The sequence below is a fragment of the Agelaius phoeniceus genome, chromosome 6, assembly GCF_051311805.1.
Source record: "Agelaius phoeniceus isolate bAgePho1 chromosome 6, bAgePho1.hap1, whole genome shotgun sequence".
NCBI lineage: Eukaryota > Metazoa > Chordata > Aves > Passeriformes > Icteridae > Agelaius > Agelaius phoeniceus.
In genome coordinates, this window is record NC_135270.1 from 17180923 (window position 1) to 17194569 (window position 13647).

The following is a 13647-nucleotide window of genomic DNA, read 5'->3' on the forward strand; positions in this document are numbered from 1 at the left end:
GCCTGCCATCCCCAGATTTATCTCGAGATCTCTGCAGCAGTTACTATCCAGCCACACCTTCTTCTCCTTTTTACCTTACAACAGCACAGCATCCTTCCCTCAGGATCCCAAACAGTGAGAGCCTTCTGTCAGGCCCAGCTGTCAAATGCCCAGGACAAATGTAGAAACAGAGGGGAGACTGCCTGATCCCAGCACAAACCTCTGTGATCAGTGCTGCAGTGTGTCAGACTAAATGATGAGACTTTGTGATCACTTCTGGCCACGAGGATGATCACTGAGGGAGATGATGGGAATCCATGCAGGAAGTTTGCAAAGCATTTGCCTGAAGATACCTGACTTGCAATTCTGCAAAACTTCACAAGCAGAAAACTGCCCTGAGAAATGCTAAAACAACAAACTGAGCTCTGAAGTTCAAATAGGAAAGGTAGGGCTAGATAAAATTTTCCTTGGTGTTACTCCCTGAGGTGGAGAATGAGGCTAGCTACCTGGTGGATGGAGGAGAAAACAGCCTCCAGAACTCAACTGTGACAAAACCTTGGGCTGGATCCAAGAGGAGGGCTGTACAGAGTCCTCTGCAGGAAAAGAAGTTTTATCAAGGTCTGTTCTGTCTGCTTGGAAGCTGGTTTCTATTAAAGAAAGAATCGCCACCAGTTCCCTTGCCTTAGCCCAGTAACACATAACATACCATCCCTGTTTCCTCCCCTGCCAGTTTGCTCTAATAAAAAGCAGAATTGTGCCTGAAAAGCATGCTGCTCAAAGATGGCCCCACCAGGCAGTCCAAGAGATGCACTCAGCAGCAGCCAGCCAGACACACGCACACCCAAATCCCTCGCTCGCCTGTAAACAAGACAGATCGCTCCCTCAGCTGCTCTGTGGGCATTTCAGGCTGCTGGAGGAGAAACCTCTCCCCTCCTGGGCTTTACTGCTGTGTGCAAGGTGATCAGGGAGGGCAGCATAGCTGTCTTTGTAAATCTGAGGTCGTGATACCTCCTGGTCTGTGAAAGCTCTCTATGAAGGCCAGTGTTTTAATTTCAGATGCTAGCATTTGAATTATCCTCCCCTGAATGACCATGCAAGTGAGCATCAAGCAGATGCCACCTCAGTGGCATTTATGTGACATCTGGCAGTGTCAGCCTAGTATTAGAACAACACCACAAATGATGCAGCAAGACCTTGCCATCATATGAAGCAGGCTTAGTTAAGTGAAGCACTTAAAATGTCATGCTTCTCAGACACCAGCTATTTAACACATTTATTATACCAAGAATTACAAAGGGGCTGAAAGGAAAGTGAGGGATGGTTTCCTCCAGGGCTCTCCTGAGTAACTACCAGCAGAAAATCTTTGACAGAGTCAGATAGAGTAAAAGCCTTGACAACAGCCATTTCCACCATGCTACAAGTTTACAGCCCTGGGTTTAACATTTGAAAACCATTCAGCAGCATCTGCCAGGGAGAAAAGAAGAACGAATTGTGCTGAATCCAGACCTGATGACACTGTAATGCATGACAGCAAATCAACGAGGCGGAGAACAGCCTCTGAATTATTTGTAGTGATATGGGACACAAACATGAAGCAAGACAACCAAGTGGCACAAGACCTCCCTGGTGAGGTACACCTGCACAGACAGTGGCAAGCAGCAGGAAAACTTGGCAGGACAATGAGTGCTCCCACCCCAGGCAGGCAGAAGGACAGGAGAAGACTGTGAGCCGTGCATGCTCCCAAGCACTGCTGCCAGCCAGAGCAGTCTGCTCTTTCCAGTCACCAGTGGGGATAGAGCCCCTACAGCAATGCAGAAGAGATGCTCTAGGTGCATGTGCCAGCTGCACAGCACACAGACAGACTCACAGAACCTGCATCCTTTCACTCAGGGCCAGCAGCTCCTTGTCCCTCAAAGGCCACCAGCAGAGAGGTAGCTGCCCATCACCTGGAGGTGGGGACAATAGCTAGGAGGGGCAGAGGCCTGTGTGCAGCATGGTGGCAGTGCTAGGCAACACGAAAACCAGCATAAAATAAAGAATCAGACTATTTGCTCTGACCTATACTTCTGCCCTGGACCTCAGACCCATGGCAGGCACAGCCCAGCCATGGCCAGCTGAAGGCTAAAGGAGGAAAGGTCTGGGCAGCCCAACTGCAGAGGCTGTGTGGGAGCCAAAGCAACCCTGAGAAATTGTCACATCTTTCCTTTCCCTCCAATCCTTTCCAGCTTCTCTCCCCCTCCTCATCAGGAAGCACATTTCAGTGCTCAGGAACAGATCAAAGCCCTCCATCCAGCAAGCCAGCTCTCCCCCCGTGGGACAAGCCCCAAGGACCACTGCAAAGGGCTGTCACACCCTCTGCAGTGAACACCCTCTGCTGAAAGCAGGCAAAAACAGTGTCTCTTCCCACTCTTTCATCTCCCTGTTTGATTTTCCTTGCTCTGGTTCTCAGAGCTTGAAGTCAGTGGATGGTTTGCTAAAAGAGAGGGAAAACAAGCCATCCCAATGCTCGAATGGCTTTACAGCGAGACTCCCACATGGAAAGCATGACTGAACATATGAGAGGTTTTTTAATCTAGCTTTGAAACACAGGTGAGGGTTACACCCTGGGTTTTATTATACTTGCCTATAGCAAGGCATGTTCTAGGGAGCAATCTAGGTATTTTATAGGTGCCTGGGCAGCATTGCAAGTTCCACCCATCCAAATGTCGCAAGACACGTTCAAAACACAGAGACCAGCTTTAAATAATCACAAGCCCTTTATTATTTAAAACCCCAAAAGACAGACCTTCCTTTCTTTGCCATCTGTTTTTCTGAGGTTTTAAGATTTATGCCATCAAACTCTGCGTGTATAAAGGCGCGGTTTGGTTGCTTTTTTTTCTGAACTCAAACGTACAGATCTCATATAAATCCTTTGACCCCAGGAACTTAGTCTTTGGAGAAGAAAAAACATCAAACACAGGAAGATTGCCCCAGAATTGACAACCCTTGTTGCTAGTTTCCTTCCCAATAAATTTTTTTACATCTTTCTGACAGCAGGTCACAGGTTGCCCTAATCATACAGCCACAGCTATCTAGGAGGGGAAGGCATTTGGGACAAGGTTTTGAAGAGGAATACTTATGGACATACATCAGAACAATGAAGTTGACATGTTCACCCAAAGGGTATCTCTCCTTCTGCTATTCCAAGACACATCATGCATGATAAGATTATGCACACTGCATACATCCTCTTAGTATTTTTGGGTGTGCCTTATTTCCTCTCAACATTGCAATGGCACCACAGATAACAGGAGAAATCAAGATGGACTCTGCTCTCACTGCTACTCCTGTCCTACCAGAGAGCTCCACAAATTCTCCAGCCTTATACTGGTACAATGAGCATAAAATCCACTCTGCCCTGGATAACATTGCTAACCCTGGCCACAAACAGGACACCCATGTGCCTTAAACAGGATTAGGCCCTGCCTAAACTTTGCAGTCCATTTTCAGAAATTTAGAGACAAGTGTTTCAAAAAATTAGAGACAAGACAGCACAAAGCACATAATGCTGTCTTACTCCATAGGTCAAGGATCCTCCCAAAAAATAGAAACCAACAAGGCATAGAGTCACTGTGATACCTAAACTTGGTTCAGCCCCAGAAAAGAAAAGAAGCTGTGGCTGAACTGTTTTTCTATTTCTCTTTGATCTGTGTCTGACTCTCCAGGAGTCACCAGTAACCAGGAGTAATTTATAATAAGCTTTAGGCTGCTCTGATTTATTCTGAGAACTGAAGCCAGGTGCAAGGAAGTTCAATAGCTAGCATTTCTTGGCTTTCTTTGGGGGGAGCAAAACACTAAACACTAAAAATCCCCAGTGTGGAATACTTTGGTCTTCAATACAAAGGGCAAAGACAGCATATTCAGAAAGCATGTAAAAACAAATCAGACTTTTTGCAAGTAGGATGCACTAATTGCTTTTTGAGAGCCCTTTTCTAGCTGCAAATCCTGACCCTGGAACGGCACTCAAATAATGCTGTGGCATTCGCAACAGAAAAGTAAAAAACACTGACAAAATTAAGGGTGGAAAACAATAACCTCTATGACTTTCAAAAGGAAGTGAATGAGGTGGATGCTCCCCATCTATTTTCAACTTCCTGACATGACATGCAAAAAAAAAAAATGGGCAACCCAATGTTTGATTCAGAGAGCAGAACTGCAGAAGTTATTATCAGCAGGACTTATGGGAAATTCAGCCACTGGCTGGGCTTTTTCTTACACTTCCAGATTGTGAACAAACAGATCCTAATTCTGCCCAACTAAATCTACAAATTCAACAAAACTATATCCCTGCAGGTTAGGAAGTCCACAACTATAATGGGTCAGCATCACCTAACTCCCTTTGACTTCTTTGCATAACCCAGCCTTCACCAGCCCATTGAACAAACCCAGCTGCTCTCTTGGAGCTACTCACATGCCTTTTTCACTTGGATTTTTTACTTTTTGCTATTCAGGGCATGTGACTGCTCACCTGCACTACATGGTTTGATTCTACAGCACAAATGGATGACTAAAGACTTTTAATAGAAGAGAATAAACAAGGCTGAATGATGAAGAAGTCACAGTTCACATTGTTTTGGACAAAAAAAGCTTTTGTGCTAGAGTTTGCAAAGCCTTTTAGATTCATAAACATTTTCCCCACTGCCCAAAGGTCATCTGCATGCTCATAAATAACCAATAATATAACTCTTTGGAGACCAGCAAAGCCAAGTCAAATTGAGATTTTGCCAACATGTCCACAATACTTTTTACTCCATTAGTGCACCAGACCCTGCAATTGAGCACTTGACTCTGTCCCTTCCAAATTAAATGAAAGAAATGTAAAAAAAAAAGCAGCAAAGAGAAACCAAAATCCATCTGAATGAGTCAGAGCACCATGTGATAGCTGTCCCCTTGCAGACCGCTCCGCAGCATGTGCTTCCACCAGACTGTATATGAGATGTCAAACCATTCAGTCTATAAACCCACTTTATAATAAATACCAGCATCCCCTCCCAGTGGATTTGAGGTTGATTTTCTTTTTAACTTTTAATTCAAGCCTAGCTCCATCAAAACAGCAATGCTACAATATTTCAGAAGCAAGTGGGTTTGATTTCAAGCACACCAAAAGGCAGAGGGAGGGAGATTGTAAAGGGGAACAGCTAAATCTTTTTTGGTTTCTCTCCTTAGCACCATTGCGAAATCTTTCTCTGAAACATAAGAATGAAGTCAAGTTTCCATGTTTTAAACAAACCATGGTGTGTTATTGTACTACACTTCTGCAACAGGGAATATAGGTCAAGAACTTTTGGACCTTTCAGATTTTAAGGTATACAAACTCTGGCAGCACTGCTATCTGTACTTTTCCTTTTCCTTTCTCACCCCCACCTTTTTGCTCTCCACCCCTGCTCTTTTCCCTCTACTCTGTTCCTTTTACCCTCGCCCTCTTGCTTTCCCTTCCCTCTTTCCTCTCCCTATCTTACCCTAACACTGGAAAGCAGCTACAAGATGCAGCTACAAATCAAAGGCCCTGAAGAGCTCCCTTATGTTTATCAACACATTTTCCACTCTCGGATTTTCATCCGGTGAGATACAAGTATCCAAAAAATGCATATGTGTGTGCAGATGAGCAGGCATAAATGTCTGCATGCGCAGATAGTGTGTGAAAACACATGAAAAGCGTGTTTGCGTGCATGTCCTTATGCTTGCAGGTTATTTTTATTTTTTTTTTCCCCCTTCTGCAGCCTTGGGGAGATTTGCAGGCTGGATGCCGCAGGCTGGCTCTGTGCGTTGCAGAGCGTGTCAGGATGAATAATGGGGGCAAGCGGCTCTGCCAGCGGGTCAGGGAACAGCAAGTGCGTAAGAAGGCGGGATTGTCCAGGAAGCACACGCAATATCGGCCGGGGCTCAAAACGCGCGGCCAGGCAGACACCAAGACCGAGCCACAGGCTCCCAGGCCAGGAGAAGCACGCTGCCCATTCCTGCTGACCCCTTGCAAGGGTGTGAATTACAGATTGCCACCCAGGAATACCAGTAACTTTTTCCCAGCAGCTCAAAGTACAAAAGCACTTCAGCAGATGTTTAAAATCAAGCTGTACCTTGGACCTTGTTACAGGCTGCACTTGGTCTCATTGAGCTGGATGATCAGGGGCAGGTCTTCTGCTCTTAAAAACCCCTTGATTTTAACCATTTGCTTGATAATCATCGAGATGAAGATACAGGCACAATGCTGACACCCAACACAGGGCTATCAGCTGGAAAGGAATGACTGTGCCTAGCAAAGAGGTGACAGGCTCTTCCTGAGACTTTCAAGGGTATTTTTCCTGGAAATCATTTTCATACATACCTTTACTCCAGTTAGTGAAAGATGAGCATGCTTCAGTCAATATTTCACACCATTTGAACAGCATATGTTTGAGAGTTCAGCATAAACCTTCTTGGGCTCAAAGTTTGCTCTGAAAGGCTAGAAAAAGCAGTAGAGAAAAACAACAAGGAAAGGTTAGCACAAGAAATAGAGCAGAGAGAAAAATCCAGATTAAAAGATATATATTCAGTCTATACTGTTCTATATCCACAAAGAGCATTATATCCCAAGAGCTAGAAGCCCCATAAGTGCCAAAATCCAGGCTATTCACATAGCAGTAACTGGTTCCCCTGAACATGGTTGTGACACAGCCAGTGTTTTCTACAGGACACCCCCAATCATTCTTCCCTGGTGCCCATTCAGGGTCGAATTTTTCTGCCTATCTGCCACAGCCTTTGTCCTCCTTATTCTGTGCAGTTGCCTCCACAACTTAATTTCTCATCCTCTAGGACTTGGTCTCTCTTGAATTTTGAACTTCTGCTTACCATCCTGAACTTCCTTGCCCCATCAATGGCCTCAGTTGCCTTCCCTTCTCACATGTGCAATTCCTATCTCACTTTCCATCTGTACAGTTCCTTTCCTGGTATCAGTCTCCTCTTCCCTTCTCACTTTCAGTAGCATTTCAAGTCCCAGGCCTCCTGCTGGTCCTCACTTCCCCCCTTGTCTTCCCTTGCCACACTTGCTGTGTCCAGCTGCTCCCTTTGCTGCCTTCCCCCCCACACTCAGCTCCCAGCAGTCCCTCTGCATTTGAAGTTTGATTGCACACCTCCTCCCTGCCTCCTGGGCACCACCAGAAATGAAGCCACCAAGACTGCAGGAAAGACAGATAGCTTTTTCACCACCTCCCTAGAATCATGATGCCATGAGAGTCATTAGGAAGGGTCAGGGATGAAATGCACTCTCTTGCTTTTGGGATAAGTGCCACAGCAATGTACTATTCAAGTGGACTCATCAAAGCATTTACCAGACTCTCACCACCACGAGCAGACTAAGATATATTTTTGGTTTTCTCTTCTCCAAAACATATAACACAGCTGAAAACAATCAGCTTTTCATAGGAAAAACAGCAGGCTCTTCCTCAGTCTCAGAGGGTTGAACTCATCTGTCTAAAAATGAGGAGTCTGTTTTAATCAATTTTTCTAAACTACCTCTGTCATGAACCCCAGGATGCAATTCATTTCACTACTATTAGGTACCTATTTTCACATTGGCTGATTGAACACCCTCATCTTTCTCCACAGAGGATGGAGAAAGCTTAGTTCAGACAAATTAGGTGGAATGAATGCCTAATAAACAGCCAGCACTAAAAAAGAGGTGAGTTCTACCTCCTAGTGATTCCTCAACGACACCACAGACTCATTTAGAAAGAAGAAATCAGCTGCCTCGGTGAAGTAACAAAAAAAAGAAAAAAATCTTGCATTTTGTCTTTCTTCAAACACAAAAGGAAAAATAATGGAATTTTCTCCTCATCTTGTTCCTGGAAATGAGCGAACTATTTCAGATTACACCATCCCAAGAAAAATCTATCCTGAGTCACATGTGTGGCACTGTAAGCGACAGTGAGAACAGTTTGAGATTGGCAAAATCATGAGTAAATGAGTACAGGGTCTTATGATAAGTGTGGAACAACCTTCCAAGATATATCAGTCCCATTTGCACCTCAGGTAGGACACAAGGAGACAACTCTCCCTTGCTTTGATTTACAATTCTTCTTCAATGTCACCTCCGTTTCCCTTCAGAGAGAAGATGGTGTGAAGATGGTTGTATCTTCCTTTAAATGTCCCTTTTGAGAGGGGGATGAGGAAGAGAAAGGGGAGGCAGAGTTGCTAAAAAACTTGGAATTCAGTTACAGGAAAAAATGTGCCTGAAAAGCGATTTTCCAAAGCCAAGAGCTTCACAGCATTCAACAGTTCTTCCAGAGCTATAGGATATACAGATACATATCACTCACAGTAACATTCTGCAGGCTCCAGACTCCACCAAATTATCAGGCAGTCTTTCCAACAATTAATGAGGGGGTTGTCAAATATTTAAAACAGAGCACAGTGATTCCTTCCAACACAGCCTGCAGAGGTGCACAGCACATCTGCATATTTCAGCATAGGGGAAAGAGTGAATTTTGTTTCTTATATAAAACTAAAAGATTACTATCTTTTAGGACCAAGGAAACAACATTCCTCCTTACTCCCTTTCTGAGCTAGGTCAGTACAGTAAGTAAGAAAATGCAACACTGCAGGCCCACCCCTGCCTTCAGCTTCACCAGGAGAGGAGTTCTAGCCTTAACCTCTGTTTTTTGTTGGCAATGGCTTTGCCAGATACTTGGCCTTCCTCTGCAGCACTGTGGCCCACTGGCAACATGAGCATTAGCCAGGAGAAGCTATGGGAAACCTAAGCCTAGAATCAATTCAAAAGAGACAAAGAGCAAGAAAGAGCCCTCTTTGCTGCCTTTCTGTGCATTGAGATAGCACCAGGTATAAACCCAGAAAAACACCCAGCCACGGTGGTGAGTCTTCACTGGGTACCCATTCCTTGTTACCAGTGGGAAATGGAAAGTGCACAACATGCTGATTCTGGATGTCACCAGACAATATTAGACAGCTTTACACATGCCTTGCCAAGGCAGGACAGCCCTGACCTTCAACAGCAGCTGCCTACAAGCTGCTCTGGCAGCCAAGACTCAGCTGCCAGCCTTCTTTAGCCCTTCTTAGACCCACTATTGGTCCCCTTCAGTAGGAAGGGCTCCTCTATAAGAAGGGACACCCAACAACATTACAGGGGAAGGTAGAGAGCCGGGAAATCCATAGAAGCTGGCTCATGGCAGGTTTGAAACACTTCTGCTTCACAATAACAGAGCAAGACAACAGGTGTGTGGGTAGAAGTCCAGAGAGCTGTGCTGGGAGAAAGCAGGAGATGCCAGGGAGAGGGGAACCCCTGCCAACGTGACAATCTTGCACTAGTGAAAAAGCTTTGGATATAACCCTTGCCAAGAAATCCCTTTTGGAGGAATAGACCTACTCTTTTAGCAGCCTTCCCCTAGCAACCTTGGCTATACACTCTGTAGCTGGTCCAAAGCATTTGTCTTGGAAGATGTGGCCTTTGACAATCAAATTACCAGATACTTCAGGTTTTATTGCAAGCCCTCCTGTCTTGGAAAGAGCTAATGAAGATCCCACTGTGTTTCTGGGCCTGTGAGCTCCAATACCTCATGCTTGTGGCTTGGTGGAATGTAGGTCTGCTTATAGCAGCCACGCTTTTCAGCCTCACCCCACCCTCCCTGTAATCCCGCAGCCTCGGGAGAAACCCTCTTTCTGACTCACAGCAGACACTTCTTTCTCTCTTCTCTCTCCTTCTTTTCCCCTGCATAGTTTGCTGACTAACATTCAGAAAAGGACTTTTACCTCCCAGAAGACAGGCAGGGTATTTCCCAAGGGCTGCCAGCTGCAAGCATGGGATAACTTCCCTTCCTGTCTCAACAACCGGTGACAAGGTGTGGGTGTGTGGGCATAGGGTGGGAATCACCGGAGTGCCACAGCTGTTCTTCAGACTGTGCAGCAAGCTTTCACAGGCTGTGCCTGGGAGGCACGTGCAGGCACACATGGTGGGACCTGACCAGCACCCCACAGAGCCACCAAGAGGTTGTCCCCAGATCATAGCTTTTATGGTACCCTCAAGGGCAGCACTGTCCATCCTCTTCCCAGCTCTGCTGGCCAATTTTCTCCCTGGATTTGGGAGAGATGCAGAAAGGCTAGATCATCACTTGCTTTGCTCAAAGGCACTGCTCCCTCACCTAAAGCTAAGCCCAGATAACCCTTCACCATGCTCTTAGAATTGTCTAGAAGCAAAAGAGCCACATGCTGTGTCTATGCCCTACTTTTTGACACCTTCAAGCCTTCCCCTCCCAGATCTGCTCTGGTTATTGTGTTCTTCTACACTTCCTTGAAAGGAATTGTCATTATGCAGGACAAAGGGGCTGTGGGAAAAGCCAACACACTCATTTTAAAAGGGAAGAGCAACATCTTTAAGGTGTTGGGTTTTTTGGTAATCACTCCAAACTCCCCTTCATATGAACTCTGGGTCAGAGCCTCCCTACTTCACATTGCTGAAGTCAGGGACCCTCTTCATCCTCCAGAAACTGTGCAGCTTGCTCCCCACACCTGTTGGGAAACTTGCCCAGTTGAGTGGATAAAAACACAGCAAGGGTAGAACTGTCACAAAGCAGGGGATCTCACACAGTTTTGTAGCCAAGCTCCACCATGACTGTCAGAGGGGAGGTCACTGTCCTCGAGGTCACCCCCTGATTCTGTTCTATCCTGAGCACAGAATGCACTGGAGGCAGGAAGGAGGTCTCTACCCATTCCTGCAGGGGCTTAATCCCAATCCCTGCACTACCCTTCTAGAGGAGCACAGGCTGCAAACAAGAGGCTGTCGGGAGAGGACTCCCCAGCCACACAGTGCGGGCATCTGTACCACAGGGAGGCTGTTCCTCCTCAACAACAACCACCAAAAAAAAAAAAAAAAAAAAAAAAAAAAAAAAAAAAAAAAAAAAAAAAAAAAGTCATTTTTCTTCTCCCCCCGCTCCTCCCTCCTTCCAGAAAGTCTTGGTTTCATCCCACTGTGGAACAAAAACAAATGCTCTAAACCGCAACATTTTTCACAAACCGGAATTTCTTGCAGTCTGGCCAGCCTTGGTGGATCAATACCAGGCATTTCTTTCCTCCTGTGCTCTGGCCTTTCCCTTCCAGCCTCCTCCCCCCCACCCCACTCACCGAAGGGAATAAGGGAGCCAGAGGTGTCAAACAGAGGAGTCAGGAACACTCCGGCTTGGTTTTAAAAGGGACAGAAAAAACACTGGCGTCAGCCAGAGCACCAGGGCAGGCGCTGAGACCTTGTTTTGGATTTTGCAGAGACTATCCCTGGGGAGAGCTGTCTTTTTTTTCTTTTTTCTTTTTTTTTTTTAAATACATGGTTTTGTTTGTAAGTTAAAAGTCTCGGGATTTGCAGTCTTTGAAGCATGGTCAGCCTGCCAGATGGAATTAGTCAGTGCCTTTCTGTCGGAAATCCCAGGCAGATGAAGCGGGATGGAAGGACAGCGTTTTTCTCATTTATCAGGAAACCCCCTGCATTGACACCCACAAATTCAGCCAGAGAGCTCTGCAGGACCCAAAAAGCAGGCAGGTCTGAAGGCAGGAAGGCAAGCAGAAGCCCAAAGCTTTCATGTGCATAGATCAGCGTGCACCACTGAAGGCAGTGGCCCCCAAGCAGATTTACACTGCTCAAGATCCAGCCCAGATGTTTTTGCTGGTCCTTGCCTGAAGCTATAAGATGTCAGCGGAGTTTCCTCTACTTAAAAGTGGTGCTGAATTTGGCTGTCCCTTCCTCTGACTCACACCATCTTTCCATTTCTTCCCACCATGGCCTGTTTCAAATCTTCCTATTTGTGCACTCCTCACAGTGAGTGCTCACTCCCAGGTGAGCAGTCTCCTTCTGCCATATTCCACAGTGAGCTTTTGCCTTCCTTCACACACACCCTCAATCTCCATATTCTACACTGAGCTTTTGCCTTCCTTCACACACACCCTCAATCTCACATCTAAGATCAAGAACCCAAGCATCATCTTTGGCATTTTACCAATCTCTTTTCTCCTCTCCTATTTGTCTCTTTCCTGAGCCCACCATTTGAGTGGGGCTCAACTATTCAACCACTGAGTCTCTTTCCTGAGGTCCCTATGTCTCTGCTAAAAACTTCAGGTCATTCCTCAGGCAGACTGCTGACAAAATTACACTTGGAGAACATGCACTTATTTCCATGTCACCTAAAACACCACCCAAGAGCAGAGTTAGTACTGCTTGTTCCTAACATGAAATGTATGGATGACAGCCCATCACAAAAACATCAATGGATGTGGGAAGAGTTCATGAGTGCTAGACTGGAACTGACAGTCTCCTTGCAAGAGAGACCAGAGCTAATCACTCACCAGCTGGGACCTCAGCTTCATTTCTCACAAGGTCTGCAAGGGGCAGAGAGGCTTGCTGTGGTGTTGGTGCACAGCAGAGCTGTCAAAGCAACCATGCAGACAAATGCATAGGGACTGCACATTTCACCTTTGAACTCTCCAAATCTCCCAGCAGCACGATGGTTACACCATCAGGATGGTCCAAGAAGCTCATCACCTAAGTGACCACAGTGCTCCAATACTTGAGGAATGGATGGATCTCTGTGACTGAGGAATGGGTTTCAGGGATGGGTCTCTGAGCAAGGTCTTCTTTAACGAGAGGCAAAGTATCTCAAAAGTAACAATCATGAGGCAACTAGCATATGTAATTTATTACTGGTTTTATAATAACTAAACAACCAAAATCAAGGCCAGTTTTTGAAACTGTTTTCAAAAGCTTGCAACTCCTCTACCATCACACTAGCAGCAGCCAGTCTGTGGGATAAAAGCTGGCTATCTGCAATGACAAACATCTGCCTTCCAGCTCCTACCACCCCCTGTACCAGGCCCTCTGAAACCCACAGTATATCCACAGAGTAACACTGCCCTGTGGTGATTAAACACAGCTCCAGTCACCTGAACATCCACATCCCAAAGTCACCTGCATGACAGGTCCAACCTCTCTGCTCAACCAGGGTCAGCCCAGAGCACATGGCACAGGATTGTGTTCAGATGGGTCTTGGGTATCTCCAGGGAGGAAGACTCCTCAACCTCTCTGGGCAATCTGTTCCAGTGCTCAGTCACCTGCACAGTAAAGAAGTACTTCCTCATATTCAGGTGGAACTTCCAATGCATCAGTTTCTGCCCATTGCTTGGCACCACTGAGAAGAGCCTGGTTCCATTCTCTTAACACCCTCCCTTCAGATATTTACAGACATTGATGAAATCCCCACTCAGTCATCTCTTCTCAAGAGTGATCTGGCCCAGCTCCCTCATCCATTCCTCATAGGAGAGATGCTCCAGACCCTTACCATCTTTGCACTCCTCCACTGGACCCACTCCAAGAGCTCCATGTCTCTCTTGTACTGGGGAGCCCAGAGTTCAGCCCAGTATCCTAGGGGAGCCTTCACCAGGGCTGAGCAGAGGGACAGGATCCCCTTCCTGACCTGCTGGCAATGCTTTTCCTAATGCCCCCCAGGATACCATTGCCCTTCTTGGCCACAGGGACACCCTGATGCCTCATGGACAGCTTGTTGTCCAAGCAGGACTCCCAGGTCCCTGCAGTGGAGAAAGCCACACCCAGGCAGGGGCTGCCCTTACCAGCCTGCAGAAGGGCCCACATGGGCTTTGTTTCAT

At 46.3% G+C, this 13647-nt stretch overlaps 2 long non-coding RNA genes across 3 annotated transcripts in view; both read right to left on the minus strand.

Annotated features, from left to right (window-relative positions):
- The window catches only part of LOC143694340 (uncharacterized), a 183083-nt gene that overhangs the window by 142153 nt on the left and 27283 nt on the right, over nucleotides 1-13647 (minus strand). The gene's annotated exons all lie outside the window — the stretch shown is intronic.
- Nucleotides 1-13647, minus strand: part of LOC143694339 (uncharacterized) — a 153349-nt gene that overhangs the window by 114818 nt on the left and 24884 nt on the right. For both annotated transcript variants that reach the window (XR_013182730.1, XR_013182731.1), the window contains exon 4: nucleotides 6341-6457. This is a non-coding gene — a long non-coding RNA (uncharacterized LOC143694339). The remainder of the gene's footprint in view (nucleotides 1-6340; nucleotides 6458-13647) is intronic.